Source organism: Zootoca vivipara, chromosome 3, assembly GCF_963506605.1.
Source record: "Zootoca vivipara chromosome 3, rZooViv1.1, whole genome shotgun sequence".
Lineage (NCBI taxonomy): Eukaryota > Metazoa > Chordata > Lepidosauria > Squamata > Lacertidae > Zootoca > Zootoca vivipara.
In genome coordinates, this window is record NC_083278.1 from 118,270,343 (window position 1) to 118,289,454 (window position 19,112).

A 19,112-nucleotide genomic window follows, 5' to 3' on the forward strand; every position below is an offset into this window, starting at 1 on the left:
TCAAATCCTGTTTTAAGGGGATATTTTGTGTATGAACAGGGTAGACCTATGCACTGGATTAAAGAACTAAGGCATTTACCATCTCAAAAGAATGGCTCAGAAGGACAGCAGGAAAAATCAGCTGTCCTCTATATTGGAGGATGCTGTTGTGCACGGACAGCCGAACCTCAAAGTCTTCCAGCATGCGGTGTGTGTGTGTGTTACACTACCTTCCCCCTACGTCATTGCCGGCTGCATCAGCGGCGTTGCGTGGCAGCCCCAGCCCATCAGCCGGCAGAGCGGGGACCCCTCGGGGTGATGCCACTATCTGACGTAATTTATAGGGCACCCCCATTGGTGGTTTACCCTTCCGTGGCCTCCCTGCAGATGGGCAGGTGTCAAGATATAGCCTGGCTTCACCCCAATGCCTAAGCCAAACCACTCACATCTAAAAGCAATAACGTCGTGGCCTATTTGAACCCATAAACCAAGTATTCTGTGTCAGTGTGATTTATTGTTCGCCTGGGAACTTGGGGCTCAGGTGCCAACCATTATCAGATAACTTGAGAGACAGGAGACAAGCCACACTCTCCAATTTCTGTTGTAGACAGCCTCTTTCTGTGATGCTTGCATGATGCTTTTGGGTGGTCTTTGGCTAAGGGGCTGGGCAATTTCTAAAGTCTTTGAAAGCTCCTGCACACCTTATTTTCTGGATCCTCAGCTCCTTGCAGTGGGATAACTTAGTTGGCAACAGAAAAAGAAACACCTTCCTCGCTTGCTTTCTACTGCCATCCATTCCTCTCTGACCCATACTGAGTCCTATGACGGAGAGTTGGGCTGTAAAAGACAACCACAATTTTTCTAGAATAACAAGCCACAGGATCTGCAACAAGCAACCGATCCTGGATCACCACCTGCTGGTTCTTTGGAGTTCCTGCCCTCCGTGGTGGTTTCCCTGGAAGAAATATGTAGTGTGACGTAGGAATAGAGAGAAAGAGATGTGGGAATGTTCAGGGATGCAGGAGAGGATATATTATTTGATTATATCCTATTCCAAATTGTGTTAACAAATTTCACAAATTAGCAGAGTAACATCCCCCTTTTAAACTCACGGCAGCAGATGCGTTTGATCAGGTTCACTAATATTATCCTGGTATTTTCCCTGGTATTTTGGGGACCCAGGTGGCGCTATGAGTTAAACCACAGAGCCTAGGGCTTGCTGATCAGAAGGTCGGCGGTTCGAATCCCTGCAACGGGGTGAGCTCCTGCTGCTTGGTCCCAGCTCCTGCCAACCTAGCAGTTTGAAAGCACCTCAAAGTGCAAGTAGATAAATAGGGACCGCTCTGGCGGGAAGGTAAACGGCGTTTCCATGCACTGCTCTGGTTCACCAGAAGCAGCTTTGTCATGCTGGCCACATGACCCGGAAGCTGTCTGCGGACAAACGCCGGCTCCCTCAGCCAATAAAGGGAGATGAGTGCCGCAACCCCAGAGTTGGACACGACTGGACCTGATGGTCAGGGGCCCCTTTACCTTTACCTTTATTTTCCCATTTAAAGGTAAAGGGACCCCTGACCATCAGGTCCAGTCGTGACCGACTCTGGGGTTGCGGCACTCATCTCGCGTTCTTGGCCAAGGGAGCCAGTGTACAGCTTCTGGGTCATGTGGCCAGCATGACTAAGCCGCTTCTGGCGAACCAGAGCAGCACACGGAAATGCCGTTCTATTTGATGGCCAGCAGGATGCTTGATGTGTAAGGGTTTTTTTGTTTTGCATTTGATACCAACCACAGCTCTAAGGAAGTGCTTTATATGGAATCTTATTGTCTCCATGCCTTATCGGTTTACATTTGTAATGCCAAATGTTGTCTGGAAAAGGTATATAAGCCCAGAACACTGATGCTCTGGGGCTCAGTTTTTTAGGAAGTATCCTCTGAGTCACTGCTTGCTGTCAGCAAACAATAAATGACTTTACTTTTCTCTATTGCTGCGTGGTGAAGTTTCCTTCAGCCTGGGAGTCCCATTCTGGGATGCTACAGGCGTGATTCTGATCCTGATTTGTATACCACCCTTCAATCGTAGATTTTGGGGCAGTTCACAACATAAAAACACAAAATACATCATAAACAAAAAAACAACCAAACAAACAAACAAACCAATATCTCCCCCAAACCACACTGAGGACTTCATCCAACAATCACAGAAAATGCCCATTCTTGTGTTGCCACCCTCTGGACATATTGGGGAGGAGGAACACATGATATCAGGGTCTCAGTAGGTTCACAGGGGGAGGGTCTCCTTGAGGTCTTGAGGTATGATGGAATGGAAGCAAGAAAGGAGGGGGAGGAGAGCATCAGCTGCATCAAATCTTGAGTGTCACCCAGATGATGGGCTGGAATTACTCACCTGAAGGGGCCTCACCTGTCCAGGGATGATCACAAGGTTTTGGACAGCTTCCAACTCACCTTTCCTTAAGAAATATGATAGCCACCTTCAAATATCAAAAGGGCTGTCACACAGAAGATGAAGCAAGCTTGTTTTCTGCTGCTCTGGAAAGTAGGGCCCAAACCAATGTCTTCAAGTTACAAGAAAGGAGATTCTGACTAAATAGTCAGAAAAAACTTTCTGACAGTAGGAGCTATTTGACAGTGGAACAGTCTCCCTCAGGAGGTTGTGGCCTCTCCTTCCTTGGAGGCTTTTAAGCAGAGGTTGGATGGCCATCTGTCATGGAGGCTTCAGCTGAGATTCCTGCATTGCAGGGGACCAGACTAGATGACCCTCACAGTCCCTTCCAACTCTACAAATCTATAATTCTATAAGACAGGGATGGGGATCCTGGGGTTCTCCAAACAATATTGGAGACTACCTACTGCTACTCAGGACAATGCCTTTGTTCTCCCTCCATTGTCATGGCAGGAGACTGTGGGAAGAAGAGGCACATTTGGGCTGTGGTCCTGTTTGTGGGCATCTGGTTGGATACTGTCTGCACAGCCAAGGAAGTTGGCAGGAGCTCAGACCTCCCCAGCCCTGTTTCAGGATATTGCACACATGGAGGAATCTCATGTCTCCATGGAATCCTAATCACATGTCCTGTCTCGGCCTCTCTGTGTTCTTCTATTTATGTGTTTCACACATTAGATATTATAGTCCAACAGAAAACAAGACCCAGCACACATTTTCACAACATGGACCTACACAAAGGTTTCCAATGCTTGCATTTATTAAAAAGAATGCGTTGAGATTCTCATGAGTAGAGGGGCAGACAGGACGGCTCCCTCTTGACTCCTTCCCAGAATCGCCTTCAGCAGCATCAAGCAAAGCGGTTTCTTCCCCAGCAGAGATGGGGGGTCTAGTCGAAGCAGCTGCACATCAGAGGAGAGAAGGGTGGTCTTCCTTTCACCAGAGATTTTGCACTGTAGATTTGTAGAGTTACTTGCCTGTCATAGCTGTCAACCCTCCCTTTTTTTGCGGGAAGCTCCCTTTTTCCAAGCCACGGCTGTAAGCCTTCCCCCCCCTTTTTTTGCTGGAAATTCTCTTATTCCAGCGCCATTTCAAACTGCTATCCTGGATTGTTAGATATACTGTAGACTGTCCCCGGGATAGGTGAGGTTGCTGATCCCTTATTTTCAAATCCGAAAGTTGACAGGTATGTTGCCTGTGAGAGGAGGAAACACTGTTAATATGGATGCTGGGGATGGTGCTGAAAACCCAAACCAGTGACCCCAACTGGGAGGCTGAAGAGCTGGCTGTTGTAGGTGCTCAAATTGCACACAGAGGGTTTGTTTCAGACCTCCAGCTAAAAGTATGTGTGTGTGTTTGGGGTGTGTGTGTCTCCATCCTGCTCCCAAGCCGTCCCATCTATACCCATCATCACATGACCATGTAGCTTGGGGCTGCTGGGAGTTGCAGTCCTCAGTTGGTAGGAAATGAGATGTCAGGGTTGCCAAAGGTTGGTCTGCTTGCTTTTGGAGTTATTATTTCTCAGCTCCTGGAGAGAAAGTACAGTACTACAAGGGCAGGGGCCCCTAACCCGGAACATGGAACTGAGCAGGTGGAGAGAATCTAACAGACATGCAATAGCTTTCAGGATCTGGTTGGTGAATGAAGCAGTCACCCCCCAACATAAAGGCAAGTCCTGATGGCTAATACTTTGAATGCTGGCAGCATGAGATGGGATTGGGACCTTGTGATTGAGAGATCATGTGGAAAGGGATGGACAAAAGGCAGCATATGGGAGGACTTGATGAAAGGCTCCGGAAGGAGATTGCGGCTAAACATCATGAAGAATTTTCTGATGGTAAGAGCTGATTGATAGTGAAACGGTCTCCGTCAGGAGGTTGTGGACTCTCCTTCCTTGGAGTTTTCAAGCAGAGGTTTGATGGCCATCTGTCAGGAATGCTTTACCTGAGATCCCTGCATTGCAGGGGGTTGGACTAGAGGACCCTTGGAGTCCCTTCCAACTCTACCATTCTGTGAGCCTATGTTTCTTTAATAGAGGAACAGGAGTCCGTAAGTAGTGCAGATCCGGATTCAGTCTCAATGTGTGATGAGCCATGACAAATTTGAGCAGAACACTTAACCCTTTCCCTTCCAGCCATTGTGGGATGTGTGGGTTCCCTTCCAACTCAACAGTTGTTTAATACAAAAACAACCTTTACAGAGATGCTTCACGTGGAATGCCTTTGCTATCTGAGGAAGGGACCAGGCTAACTGAAGTTGTGACTGTGGGTGGAAACAGAGCTGTAAGTCACATACCTTTCTGGTCGCCTCTCTTGGAGACACAGTTATAATTGGATCTAACTCACCTTAACGGCAACAAACTTTGCTTCCTGTGCATTTAGCAATTTCTGTTTTGCCTTTCCAGCACCTAAAATAATGGCAGGTCCCGCCGGCAAGGCGACATTCTTCATTGGGATTTTGGGCTCCTGTGAAATCTGTGGGAGGAGAAAGAACCATTTGAAGCCAGAACTGACCTTCTACAGCTTCAGTTCTTCTTCCCTGATAACCCTGCGAGGCAAGAAACCTGGAGGGGGACACGCTGGGGACAGCTGGTGCAGGATGAATGCAGGGAAAGAGTCTGGGGTGGAGAGAGAGACCCTTCCCCTCCTGCCTGCACCTTCAGCAATTCCTATGGATTATATTCCTTGTTTTAGGATTAGAATTACAGGGAGTAAGCCTTATGCGGCTTAGGACCCTCGTACTTACGGGACCGCCTCTCCCAGTATGACCCGCAGAGGACATTAAGGTCCACAAATAATAACATACTGGAGATCCCGAGTCACAAGGTAGTTAGGCTGGCCTCGACCAGGACCAGGGCCTTCTCAGTACTGGCCCCAACCTGGTGGAACGCTCTGTCTCAGGAGACTAGGGCCCTGTGGGATTTGTCATCTTTTTGTAGGGCCTGCAAGACAGAGCTGTTCCGCTTGGCCTTTGGACTGACGCAGTCTGACCCTGGGGTTACCCTCCCCTAAGGTTTTATCTTATAATGGTTTTATCTTGTAGATTTCTAATTTTAAAATTGAAATTTAACATTGTATTAATCTGCATTTTAATTGAATTGTTTCTTTTATACTTGCGTTGATATTTTTGCTGTTAACCGCCCTGAGCCCGGTCTTGATTGGGAAGGGTGGGGTATGAATAAAATTATTATTATTATTATCATAGAATGAGCCTGATTTCTGGATCGGGCCAAAGGAAACACATTGCTCTTGTAGTGGCCGACCAGATGCCCCATTTGGGAAGTTCTCAAGGAGGACATAGGGGCAAGAGGACTCCACACCCATCCCTTTGGGGTTTCCTGCAAGTGGTGTTAAGAGGCAGGTTTAAACGGAATAAATATGAGAGCTATGGAGTTCAGAGATAGCATCTGAGAAGAAGGTCATACCTGGAGCCAGCAGCATCAATAAGAGGAAGGCAAGAGAGAGGAGGCAGAAGATCTTCATGTCTGGAGGTTGGTGGGAATCATGGAGATGCCAGAAGCCAAGTAGAAGAGGTCCCCCTATTTGTAGGTGGATGGAGGACTGTGGAAACCTTGTGGGAAGCAAAATATCTCTTACAGGATTGATGTTGCAAGCCCTGCAGGGCAGAAGAACATGAGAAGAGCCGTCCGGATTTCTGTAATGTTCTTGTGCAAAACCACATATGGAAAAATGACCGGCAAAGAGAGGAAATTGGGTTGTTTGTAAAATGGTGCCCTTGATGAAGGAATTTTCCAAGAATGCATTGAGATTACAAATATTTTATTTCTTGGAGGAGAGCGCTATCAGGGCTCCTGGCCACCATGGCTATGTTCTCCCTCAACTGTTGGCCTCTGAACTCCAGTTCTCAGAATCAGAAGCAAGGGGGTTGCTGTTGCTCCCAAATTTTGTTTCTGCTGGCTCAGTCACTGAGAGGTCATATTTGCCCATCAGTTGGGCAGCATGATGTACCCAGTTTTAAAAGGGTAATCCATTCGCGAGCTCAATCACTGTTAGCTGCCACCTTAGATGGTTTTGAAAAGGCCTTCCGTGTAGGATATGGATGGATGCTGGTCACAACTGTGGCGCTAAGTGCCATTTCCAGGAAGAGGCAGGAAGAAGCCATCATGGCAAGTTGCCATGCCATTGAAAGGCATCTCAAGTCATGAGTTTGCCCAATCTGCTTTTAAAGCCATGCAACTTGCTGGTCCTCATTGCCTCTTTTTGAAGTGAGTTCTGTAGTTTAACATTACGCTGAATGAAAAAGTCCTTTCTTTTACCTCTCCTGAATCTCCCAACATTCAGCTTCACCCGATGTCCCCATCAAACTGAATCCACCTTACCTCCCATAATGAAACATCCTTGTCTCTTCCACCTTTCCCACACTCAACCTGCCCCACAGATTCAGCTGCTCGACAGCCTTGGCATTATGGAGTGTCATTGCTCAACCAAGCACAGCCAGGGCAAAGGGTGTCTCTTCTGATGTTCCCATATACTGTGTCCTGTCCTGTGAAACTTACAGGGCACCTGCTCATCTTCTGCAACCTACATAGACATGGGATGTCTTCAGCATCCTTTCCCAAGAGGCTGAAGTGCAAGAAGCAGCAGGCAAGGTGGGGAGCCTGTGGTCTCACCGCTGAGTTGTGTTTCCTCACCATGTCTGGCTCCAAGTCAGACAAATATTGCTCCATGATCATCGATGTCCACAGGCAGCAAAGGTGTGTGAAGTAACAGGTGGCTGCTTCCAAGCAATGCAGTGGAATTGGCCCAGATCAGAAGGAGGTGGGGGGGGGGGAGGTTGGTGAGAGTGGGGAACAGCAATGCCAGGTCAAAATGGAGCAAAATGGCATTCATCATAGAATCCTGGAATTGTCTGTCTGTCATTTTGCCAGATCTGCAGATTTTGGCAGGGTAATTTCCCTGGATGAAATTCATTTTCACATGCTATTTCCATGACACAGAGCAACAGCTCACGACTGGCACTAATATTCCGCCCCCAGAAGAATATGAGACTGTGATCCTCACTTTTGAGCCCCCATCTCTCTCCCAGGGACACATAAATTCACAACCGTGCACACAATTTGATTCCAATGCCTGTCATTGCCAAGAATATCATAACCAAGTGTTGCTTCAGCACTACAAGTAAAATGCAAACAGCACAACACACACATTCAGACCATTTGGAAAAGGAGGGTTTAACTTGCCCTTTCTTTGGAAAAATGGATGTGGAGTCTGATTGACGGCAATGGCACTGTTAGGTGCTGGAATGAATAGCAAAGAACTTTTAGCATCCAAAATAAACCAAAAATGGGGATAAAAGAATGACATATGGATATTAATTTATTTATAAATAAGCCCCTTTTTTGGTCCTCATCAAACGTTGAAATGCAAGGTTCAAGCAAACTGTAAGAATCTCTGAGAAGATATGCCTTTCAATTTCCCCACTATTTGTTCTCCAAATATGGAAAAGGAAAGGCATGACCTCAAAAGGATGCTAAGAAATCACACTGTCATTCTTTAATGGATTGCTTGCTAGTGGGGTCCTTTTTGAGTTTTTGGCATGGAAATGGGAGACATTAAATTCAGCTGGAAATTAAAGGTCTGACCAGCTAACTTGCACTTTCCACAACAGTACGTGAAACGGAACAGAATCATCCTTCCAAATTGACTCTTTGAATTTTCCAAGGCGGTTCTCCAGTCACATAACGGGTACCCAAACCCATACAGCGGGGTACCAGTAGGCATTGATAACCCACAAAGAAGAGCCTTTCAGAACCATCTAATTTGGTGGCGCTATCTCTGGTAGGAGCAAACTCCATTCTTTAACTGTGTGCTGAGATGGATTTTTTTTAAATGCATTATCTGAAGAAACCTTAACTCTGCAAAACCAGCAGCCTGCAAGAGTCAACCATTGTTGGGAATGGTAGGTAACAAGAAGGCTACCAGAAACACACGTGAGAAACAGCCATGCCCTCGCTTGTGATTGTGAGCAACTGGAGTTCAGAGACCTTCAGACTCCAGCAGTGGAGGGAAAACAGAGCCCTGGGGGCCAGGAGCCCAGATAGCCCTTTCCTCCCCCCAAGAACCTGCTTTTCCTCTATTAACGTCATGGTAAACTCAATGCATAGCTGGGAAATTAATTCTCCAATGGCTTGGTTTCAGAAACAATTCCCTGTGCTTCTCTTTGTCAGTCAGTGACACTAGCCTGGTTTGTGGTCCTTCTTCCACATGTGGTTTTGCACAAGAGCATTACTCAAATCCAGACGGCAATTCTCATCTTCTTCTGCCCCGCAGGGATTGTGACATCTATCCTGTAAAAGACATTTGGCTTCCCACAAGGTTTCATCAGTCCTCCATCCACCTATAAGTAGAGGGACCTCTCCTTCCCCAGTCAACTGCTCTTCCACTTGGCTTCAGGCATCTCCAGGATTCCCACCAACCTCCAGCCATGAAGATCTTCTGCCTCCTTTCTCTCGCCGTCCTCTTCTTGATGCTGCTGGCTCCAGGTATGACCTCCTTCTCAGATGCTTCTTCTTCTCTGAGACCCACAGCTCTCAGCTTTATTCTTTTTAAACCTGCCTCTGAATATCACTTGCAGGGAATCCCAAAGGGAAGGGTGTAGAGTCTGCTTGCCCCTCTGCCCTCCTGGAGAGCTTCCCAACTGGGGCATCTGGGTGGCCACTGTGAGACCAGGTTGATAGACTTGATGAGTCCCCTTTGGCCTGATCCAGCAGCCAAGCTCTTGGGATCTGATTGTCATCCCAATCCTAAAATATGGAATCCGATCCAAAGAAGCTGCTGCTAGAAAAACCTTAATAACATATTTCAGGGCATTTAGCTTCCTGGTGGGGAAGAGAGTGGGCCAGTTCCCTGGGCAAGAGAACTTCTCTCTCCAAGGTTTCCAGTGGCCCCCAGGGAAGCCAGTGATTACCTTGAGTTAGCCCTCCTTCTGACGGGGCAGGGGGGAGGGGGAGGGTCTCCCTCTCCATCCCAGCCCCCTTCCCTGCATTCATCCTGCACCAGCCTCCCCCAACCTGGTGCCCTCCAAATGTCCTGGCCAGCAGGGCTGTTGAGGAGCAAAGGGTGGAAGCTGTGGAAGGCCAGTCCTGGGAGACAGAGCAGCCTTCCCAGGTAGATCCTCTCCTTGGTACTGTACTTGCATCTCCCTCTCTTACGGTAGTTTGCTCTTCTCTTCGCTTTCCCCTACAGATTTCACCGGAGCTACACGTCCCACCCAGGAATGCCAACAGAATGGGGGCACCTGCAGAAAAACCTGCAACAAAGGCGAGAAAGAGATTTCGAAGTGTTCGGGAGACAGGCCTTGCTGCAAGGGCACCTAAGGTGAGTTGGATGCAAAACCATTCCTGTGTCTGGAAATAAGTCTGGAACATCTCAAAGAGACACCACCCCAAAGAGTTACAGCTCTGCTCCCCCCCACCCGTCTTTGACCCTTAACCGTCATGGCGGGTGGGGGGCACCTGCTAGATTCTCTCAAATGCTAAATTGACTGTTTTTGGTTTGGACCTTGAGAATTCCCTAATGACATTGGGAGCCACTTGGAGCTTAGAAGACAGGAGGGGGAGAACAAGCCCCACGTGAAACAAGGTTTTTGGAAGCCTAGAGGGCAGCCTTTGTCAATCAGGGGGCCACCAGATGTTTTGGATTATCAGCCCCAGACGGTGTAAGGAGGCATGTGGGTTTGGGATGCAGAACTCTCCCGACTTCTGCACATTCAGCAGAAGGTCACACTCTGACCAACTCTAACCAGCTAAGCTAAGGTCTCTCTCTCTCTCTCTCTCTCTCTCTCTCTCTCTCTCTCTCTCTCTCTCTCTCTCTCTCTCTCTCTCACACACACACACACACACACACACACACCATGAAATCCCAACTCTGATAGCATTAGGCTCCTTGGTCTTCAGGGGGTCCCTGGCTTGTTTTGAGCACCCTCCCCCCTCCCATATTCACGGTGTTTCCTCTCTTTATTGTTCAGCTCCACAGCAGACCCACTGGGCACCATCTCTGATGAAATGAAAGGAAGACCACCCCATTTCTTCTCTGGAGATGCAACTGCCTTGACTCCACCTCTGCAGAATCTCTTTGCTCACTTCTGCTTCTTCTGCTGCTGCTGCTTCTGAAGGCAATTCTGAGAAGGATCCGTAACAGCCCAATCCTTTCTGCCCGGTTACTCCAGAGCAACTCCTGCTGTGCTCAGTGAGGGTGACATCTTTGTAACTGGGTTTAGGATGGGATTTAGGATGGTGGTTCCCTTGGAAGAAATGTGTATTATGAGGTAGGAATAGAGAGAAAGAGAGAATGAATATCATTTCTCAAGAGTTTGAGAATGGCACTGTGTAACAGGACTATTTCTTCCAGCTGTGTTCATACATACACAAAAGTCCATAAAAAGAGTCTGCTGGATCATCGTATCACAGAATTGTAAAGTTGGAAGGGACACCCAGGGTCATCTAGTCCAACCCGCTGTAATGCAGGAATGTCAACTAAAGCATCTGTGACAGGTGTCCATTCAACCTCTGCTAAAAAACCTCCAAGGAAGGAGAGTCCCCAATTTCCCAAGGGAGACAGTTCCACTATCCAACCATTCAGAAAGTTTTTCCAGATGTTTAGTTGGAAGCTCCTTCCTTGAAGTCGTTGGTTCGAATCCTGCCCTCCAGAGCAGGAGAAAGGAAGCTTGATCCCTCCTCCAAGTGACAGCCCTTAAGATATTTGAAGATGGTTCTTATATCTCCTCTCAGTCTCCTGTTTTCTAGGCTGACCAAGCCAAATTCCGTCAAATGACGGGGCGGGGGGGGGGTGTCATCAGAGCTGGTCCCCCACCTCTGTAGAGAAGCACAAACTTCGACAGGAAGTGGTCAGTGCATGACAATGGGATAGTACACACACACACACACACACACACACACACACACACAACACACACAGCCCATTCAAAGGCCTCCTCCATTTCCACTCTGGCCAAAGTTTGGTCTCATCTTAGGGATTCCGCTCCGGTTTTTTTTGTAGAGATCCCATCTCATGCAACATCCTGTTCTCAAAGTGAGCAGCCAGATGCACATTATGGGGAAGCAGAAGGCAGGATCCGAGAACAAAAGCCCTCTCCCCTCCTGTCTTTGGCAGCAACTGGGATTCAGAAGCACTCCTGCCTCTGAGTATTAGCCATCAATCGCCCTCTCTCTCATCCTCTTTTAAAGTCATCCAAGTTGGTGGCCATCACTGCCTCCTGCGGGAAGGAGTTCCATAGATGAACCGTGGGAAGAAGGACATCCCTTTCTGTGTCCTGAAGCTTCCGCCATTCAGCTTCATTGCTTGTCCCTGAGTTCTGGTGCTTTGAGGGAGGAAGGAAAACTTTTTGCGATCCACTTTCATTGGCAGGGGGAAGAGGGGAAAGGAACTTCAGAGAGCATTTGAGAAAGCCACTGGGTGAAGCACCCACCACCCTGGAAAGAGGGGGGGGGGAGTTGGGGCAAACCGTGAGATGAGGGGGATGGGCTCGGGGGCAAGCTGTGAGTGGAAGGAGTGGGTGAGGTGGGGAGGGAGGGAGGGGGGTTGGTTTGATATGGGTGAAGAGAGGCTGCCAAAGGAAAATTTGGGGAGAGAGTTGGGGTGGAGCCCATATTAACTAACATACCAGAGTTGGCTCCACCAGCGACTAGAAAAAAAGAGAGGAGGGCAGCCGGGAGAGCAAATGCCATCATATTAAAACTGCAGGAGGCAGGAATACATCAACATCATCATAGCAACACAGCCTTGGTCTTTTTCTCGTCCTTGGCACATGACCCCCAGGGCTTGCCACATCCATCCTGCAAACGACAGTTGACATCCCACAAGATTTCAACAGTCCTCCAGTCAACTATAAGTAGAGAGAGCTCTCTGTCTCCATTCAATTGCACCTCCACTTGGCTTCTGGTACCTCCAGGATTCCCACCAACCTCCAGCCATGAAGATCTTCTGTCTCCTCTCTGTTGCCGTTCTCTTCTTGATGCTGCTGGCTCCAGGTATGACCTTCTTCTCAGGTGTTTCTTCTCCGAACTTCACATCTCTCAGCTTTCCTCATTTTAAACCTGCCTCTGAATGTTTACTTGCAGGGAATCCCAAAGGGATGAGTGTTGGGTCCTCTTGCCCCTCTGCCCTCCTGGAGAGCTTCCCCAATGGGGCATCTGGTTGGCCACTGCAAAAAGAGGGGCTAGATGGGGCCCCCTTGGCCTGATCCAGCAGCCAGTCTCTTCTTATGATCTTCTTGCCATGCTAATCCTAAAACATGAAACATAAATCAAAGAAGCTGCTGCTTTAAAATCTTTCATCTTTGCAGTGGGGCAGAGAGTGAGCCAGTTTCCTGGGCAAGGGGGCTTCTCTCTCCCAGTGGCTCTGGCACAGCCTTCCCTTCTGCCTTGGCTTAGACCAGGCATATCCAACAGGTCGACCGCGATCTACCAGTCAATCACGGAGGTGCTGCTGGTCAATCGTGGGATTAAAGAAATCGCCTCCCCTCCAAAAATTGTGTTTAGAAAAGCTCAACAACTTTGGTCACTCCCCGCTTAAAAAGCTGAACAACTCTAGGCATTGACAAAGGGTAGATCACTGAGAGTTTTTTAATACTGGGAGTGGATCGTAGTCGCTTGGGAGTTGGAGATGTCTGGCTTAGACCATCTGCTAAAGCTGCAGGTGGGAGGGGAATGATCTCAGTCTCCAGCCCAGACCGCTTCCTTGCTTTCCTCCTGCACCAGCTGTCCCCAACCTGGTGCCCTCCAGATATCCCAGGCAGCAGGGCCTTCGGGGAAGGTGTGGAAAGTGTAGAAGGCCAGGCCTTGGTGGGTGGGTGGGTGGGTAAGTGTGTGGGAGAAAGCAAGCTTCAAAGGGTTTTTCCCCTTCCAGATTTCACCGAAGCCCAAAATCTCGAGCCGCAATGTGTCCGTAGGGGAGGGAGATGCAAGTATTTCAGCTGTGGCGTCAAGGAAAGAGAAATTGGATGGTGTTCAGGAGACAAACTTTGTTGCCGTTGAGGTGAGTTATATGGAAATGTCAATTGTGCCCAGGGCTGAAGAAAATGTGTTCCAGAACAGCTGAGGGAGGGAGCTGGGTATGTTTAGCCTGGAAAAAGAGAGGAGGAGACTTTTCCCCGCTTGTTTCGGAGGGTAGGACACAAAGCAAGATTCAGACTAAAGAAGGACTTTCTGATGGTAAGAGTTGCTCAACAGAGGAATGATCTACCTCATAAGGTGGTGGACTCTCCTTCCTTGGGAGCTTTTAAGCAGAGGTTGGATGGCCATTTGTCAAGGATTGTTTAGTTGTGATTCGAACCTTCCCCGGGGTTGGAGTAGATGGCCCTTGGGGGTCCCTTCCAATGCTACAATTCTACGGTTCTGGGCTATGCACTTTGGGAGGCCTGGTTGGGGCTTTGCAATCTCATGTACCTTTCCTCTGTTTGTTTTCCTAACCCAGAGCTGCCCCAAACTACAAGGAGCATCTGAGTCAGCCGCACCCCCTTCATCCCTCATTTTAAAACCGAAAGCGCTGGGAGAGACCCCTGCTGGGAACCCTGTTGAGATCACTCAGCTTGATGGACCAATTGATGGAAGTCAGCTTCTGATGTCAGACGTGGGCCTGTGCCCCAGGGTGCCACCCCCTTCCTTTGGGGCCGGGACCAAAACCAAGATTTCAACTCCACTGCGTGCAATAAACCTCCACGTTTGCCATTCATAAATATGGCAGTGTTTCTCTTTAATACCTCTGACCACCAGGAACCAAAGTTTCGTTTAAGGCCAGAGCTGGATCTAGGGAACTGTTGTAGTTAATCCTTTCAAATATGAGGAATGGGCTGTTGTGCTTCTCCCAGCATGAAACCTGGAATCTCAGGTATAAAGTCATGCCTGGGGAAGCTCTGACCTTCCAGATGCAACTCCCGTGCAAATGGTAAGGGGTGGGATCCAGAGCTGTTATGCAAGTAACATCTGTATCAAGCGGCCTGACCCTTCTTCTTCCTTTATACCTTAAGACTCACACCAATGCAGATTTTAACCCTAGACCAGATTTTCACCCCCACCCCCACCGCCTGATTTGCTTAACATCCAGTCCAAAGAAGCGTTCTGCGGAACTCAAAAGCTTGTTCATTTTTTGGTGACCTGTAGTCAGTCCAGTAAAGGCATTGGCTTACATTGGATATTGTATTTTAGTCCATGGTGGTATGATTCTGATTCTGATTTGTATACCACCCTTCAGTTGTAGATTTTGGGGCAGTTGACTACATAAAAACACAAAATGCATCATAAACAAACAAACAAAAACAAACAAACCAAAATCTCCCCCAAACCACACTGAGGACCTCATCCAATCACAGAAAATGCCCATTCTTGGGTTCCCACCCTCTGGACATCTTGGGGAGGAGGAACACAAAGAACGGCCTCAGGTAATGATTTCAGGGTCTCAGTAGGTTCGCAGGGGGAGGGTCTCCTTGAGGTCTTGAGGTATGATGGAATGGAAGCAAGAAAAGAGGCGGAGGAGAGCATCAGCTGCATCAAATCTTGAGAGTTATGTGAGTGTCACCCAGATGATGGGGTGGAAGAACTCACCTGAAGGGGCCTCACCTGTCCAGGGATGATCACAAGGTTTTGGACAGCTTCCAACTCACCTTTCCTTAAGAAATATGATAGCCACCTTCAAATATCAAAAGGGCTGTCACACAGAAGATGAAGCAAGCTTGTTTTCTGCTGCTCTGGAAAGTAGGGCCCAAACCAATGTCTTCAAGTTACAAGAAAGGAGATTCTGACTAAATATTCAGAAAAAACTTTCTGACAGTAGGAGCTATTTGACAGTGGAACAGTCTCCCTCAGGAGGTGGTGGCCTCTCCTTCCTTGGAGGCTTTTAAGCAGAGGTTGGATGGCCATCTGTCATGGAGGCTTCAGCTGAGATTCCTGCATTGCAGGGGACCAGACTAGATGACCCTCACAGTCCCTTCCAACTCTACAAATCTATAATTCTATGAGACAGGGATGGGGATCCTGGGGTTCTCCAAACAATATTGGAGACTACCTACTGCTACTCATCACAATGCCTTTGTTCTCCCTCCATTGACATGGCAGGAGACTGTGGGAAAAAGAGGCACATTTGGGCTGTAGTCCTGTTTGTGGGGATCTGGTTGGATACTGTCCGAACAGCCAAGGGAGTTGGCAGGAGCCCAGACCTTCCCAGCCCTGTTTCAGGATATTGTACACATGGAGGAATATCGTGTCTCCATGGAATCCTAACCACATGTCCTGTCCTGGCCTCTCTGTGTTCTTCTATTTATGTGTTTCACACACCAGATATTATAGTCCAAGAGAAATCAAGACCTAGCACACATTTTCACAACATGGACCTACACAAAGGTTTCCAATGCTTGCATTTATTAAAAGACAAAGCTAAAGCGTTTTTGCAGGCAAATCAAACCCAACTTCCGATCCTGAGTCCACTTACTAAGGAGTCATGGCCACAGTGGGGCTTACTCATGAGTAGACAGGCAGACAAGATGGAGAGGTGCCTGCCTGCAATTTGAGAAATGCCCTTGTGCAAAGTCATGTTTGGAAAAGCAACCACGAAACCTGGATGGCACCCCTGACTGGCAGAGAGAGAGAGAGAGAGAGAGAGAGAGAAAGAAAGAAAGAAAGAAAGAAAGAAAGAAAGAAAGAAAGAAAGAAAGAAAGAAAGAAAGAAAGAAAGGGTATTTGACTGAACAAAAAGTCCCCTCAACCCATCACACATTTTCACAAAATGGACCAACACAAAGGTTTCCAATGCTTGCATTTATTAAAAAGAAAAAGCTAAAGCACTTTTGCAGGCAAACCAAATCCAAGCTCCGATCCTGAGCCCACTTTCTAAGGAGTCAGACCGGATGGCTCCCTCTTGATTCCTTCCCAGAACCGCCTTCAGCAGCATCAAGCAAAGCGGTTTCTTCCCCAGCAGAGATGGGGGGGGGCATTCAAGGCAGCTAGCTGCACATCAGAGGAGAGCAGGGAGGTCTTCCTTTCACCAGAGGTCTTGCACAGGAGATCTGCAGAGAAACACGCCTGTGAGAGGAGGAAACACTGTTAATATGGGTGTTGGTGGTGGTTCTGAAAACCCAAAGCAGTGACTCCCAACTGGGAGGCAGAAGAGTTCAAATTGCACACAGAGGGTCTGTTTTGCAGAGGGTTGGACTAGAGGACCCCATAGGTCCCTCCCAATGGTACATTTTTATTCTATGAATGTAGGAGAGTCTTCTGGGCATTTCTTGTATGCACTTGGCGGAACTTGAGAGGGACTTTACTACCACACATACATTTTTTCTAATGTGGTTCATTTACCTCATTCCTATTTTTGCAAACAGCAACCCCAGGAGAGGACACATTTGAGAAGATCTTTGTTTGTGCATTGGTGTGCGTGCATTTAACTATTTCCCTTCCAACTCTACAATTCTGTGATTCTACCTTCACAGGGACGTTCCACACAGGTTGCCTTTTCTATTTGAGGAGGGTCAGTGACTGAGCCCCCTCTCTCTCATGCCAGGAAGAGCTGTTCTTTGAGCCAATTGGAGGCATTCCTTCCCAGGCTAAGGGGAGTTGTGGCTGAGGGGCCAGAGAGCGTTCATGGGGGCAGCAAGGGGAGAGGAAAGGGTCTTCAACCCCCTGTGCACAGGCTAAGATTGTTCCCCCTCACAGTGGCTGTAAAGGGAACGAGAGAGGGGTGGGCTGGGGGGGGCAGAGTGATGAGTCTCATGCATTGGGATCATGAGACACTACTGACTAATTTTCAAGGAAAGCTAACATTTGATTTAACTCACCTTAACGGCGGCAACAGGCTTGGCCACCACACCTAAAAAGTTGCCTTTGGGGTGGATAGCACCTTGCTTGCATTCTCCCACCTCGCCGTCGACATCTCTGATGACAAGCTTGGGCTGGAGGAGGAGGAGGAAGAAGAAGACTTTGAAGGCTTTGTCTCTCAGGACTGACCTTCTCCACCTTCCACAACTTCTTCCACAATGGCCCTGTTGGCCTGGACACCTGGAGGGCACCAGGTTGGGGAAAGGTGGTGCAGGAAGAATGCAGGGCTGGAGCAGAGAGTCAGTCCATTTTCCTGCTGCCTATCTGCAACTTCAGGACGGGGTCTGAGCCACGGTGGTAAGGAAGGCTGAGTCAGAGTCACTGGCTTCCCTGGGCAGCCACTGGCAAACTGGGAGAGAGAAGCCCCCTTGCCCAGGAAACTGGAACGTTTTCATACCCACCCCAAAGCTGAGTGCACTGAAGCACATTATTACAGATTTGAAAGCAAGAGCTTTCGTGGATTATATAAATGAGGTAATAAGAAGAGCCAGACTGATGGATCTGGCCAAAGGGGGCCCATCCAGACCAGCATCCTCTTCTCACAGTGTCCAACCAGAAGCCCCATTTGGGAAACTCTCCAGGAGGACATGGGGCAAGACCCCACCTCTTGGGGAGCCATAGCAAATGGTGTTCAGAGACCATACCTGGAGCCAGCAGCATCAGGAAGAGGACGGCAAGAGAGAGGAGGCAGAAGATCTTCATGGCTGGAGGTTGGTGGGAATCCTGGAGGTTCCAGAAGCCAAGTGGAAGAGCAGTTGACTGGGGAAGGAGAGGTCCCTCTACTTATGGGTGGCTGGAGGACTGATGAAATCTTGCGGGATGCCAACCGTCGTTTGCAGGATGGATGTAGCAAGACCTGAGGGGCATGTGCCAAGGACCAGCCAAAGACCATAGAATCATAGAGTGATAGAGTTTCACAATAGCCCTTAAGCTATTGATCCCTGCTTGATGCTGTGGAACGTGATTCTGGGAAGGAGTCAATGGGGCAGCCATACAGGGAGACCCATACGTTGACTCCATAGATGTTTGAGATTCCTTCATGACTGCAATATCCTTAAGCAGGCTGGCGAGGAGCATTGCGATGTGGGGGCAAGTGGAGATGCTAGGAGCTCTCCCCAATTCCCATTCCAATTCCCCAGCAATCCTCAGCCTGAGGTTGGCCTCTTGTGCCTCTATGGCCTCACAGGAGGTCTTCCTTAGAAGGCCATGTGTTCTGCTTCACATACCATGTGGTCAGCCAGCCCTGCTGCATTTGGGGAGCCTCCTGCTCATTCTGCTGAGTGGAGCCCTGAACCTCTGCCCCAAATCCAACCCTGACGGCATCTCTCCTCTTGGTTGCAAACGAGTTGGCATCCAGCTGCACTATGGCAACAGGGGGGCTTTGACCAAAAGGTTATTCGTATTGTGGATTGTAGCGTGTCCTCAGTTCCGTCTCTTTCACGGGGTCCTGTACCAACAGAAGGTTAGAATCTAAGAGAGGAGGTTGCTGAACTGGTCGGACTAGTTTCTGTGTGAGGCAATGACTCTGGCCAGCCACAAGAGTGTCCTCATGAGCATCTCAAAAGAACGAGCCAGTTGCAAGAGCAGCAACTGAGTGAAGGGGTCCCCCAGACTAATGGGTGGGCCTTTCCTCCACCCCCAGCCCCTAACTGCCTGGTGTTGCCCCTCTCCAGACCTCCAGATCAAAAAGGGCCTCAAATGATGATCCCAGGATCCAAGACGGTCCTGGGCTAGTTTGAGAGTTTTGCTGGAAACTGGTTGGAAGCTAGAGGCACAGAGATGGGCTTGCTGTGTACTGAATCCAAAGCTGTGACTGAGTAGGAGGGTTTTGTG

General features: G+C 48.6%; 2 long non-coding RNA genes across 2 annotated transcripts; one reads left to right on the forward strand and one right to left on the reverse strand.

Annotated features, from left to right (window-relative positions):
- Nucleotides 1-12,338: 12,338 nt before the first annotated feature.
- LOC118082125 (uncharacterized) lies at nucleotides 12,339-14,134 on the forward strand. Its single transcript, XR_004692191.2, has 3 exons — nucleotides 12,339-12,443; nucleotides 13,321-13,449; nucleotides 13,888-14,134. It is a non-coding gene; the product is annotated as an uncharacterized LOC118082125 (long non-coding RNA).
- A 2,074-nt stretch (nucleotides 14,135-16,208) lies between these two features.
- LOC118082885 (uncharacterized) lies at nucleotides 16,209-18,067 on the reverse strand. Its single transcript, XR_004692311.2, has 3 exons — nucleotides 17,924-18,067; nucleotides 17,240-17,353; nucleotides 16,209-16,487 (listed from the first exon to the last, which is right to left on the reverse strand). It is a non-coding gene; the product is annotated as an uncharacterized LOC118082885 (long non-coding RNA).
- Between the last annotated feature and the right edge of the window lie 1,045 nt (nucleotides 18,068-19,112).